Source organism: Penaeus monodon, chromosome 21, assembly GCF_015228065.2.
Source record: "Penaeus monodon isolate SGIC_2016 chromosome 21, NSTDA_Pmon_1, whole genome shotgun sequence".
Lineage (NCBI taxonomy): Eukaryota > Metazoa > Arthropoda > Malacostraca > Decapoda > Penaeidae > Penaeus > Penaeus monodon.
This window is the reverse complement of record NC_051406.1, coordinates 22,846,931-22,847,454: the sequence shown is the minus strand read 5'-3', so window position 1 is coordinate 22,847,454 and position 524 is coordinate 22,846,931.

Here is a 524-nt window from a genome sequence, read left to right as displayed (position 1 = left end):
TCCAGTGCAGAGACTTGAACAAAGCCTTGACTGATCTGGGCCCCAGTCAGACTGCATAATAAGTAGACTGATCCATTATGTTATCTTTATTCATGTTATTCAGATACATTGCCCCAATTGGAACTGTTTTTGTTTTTCTGTTGTCATTCATTCTCCCACTACTGATCTCTTCATCATCCATTTCGCCTTCCAAGGAATCATCCTCTGCCGTGTAAAGACTCCTCATATTGATTATAATTGTGAATTCATCAGGAGAATCGTTACTAACATCAAGTCCGCTTGTTTCAGCTCCATGGGGATATAGGTGTTCATTATCTATAAGAGCATTAAATACACAGGTCAAGCAGAACACAAAGTTAGCCAAGGATCGGCCACCGGTAGCTAATAAAAGTGGTAATTACCATGTAAATATAGGATATATTTGCGTAGTGGTCTACCAGTGGTGCTCACAGGTGGTACATTACGCGTTCAAATGACAACCTTTAATGACTTCTACAGCACAATATGCTCCACCTGAGAGTCGC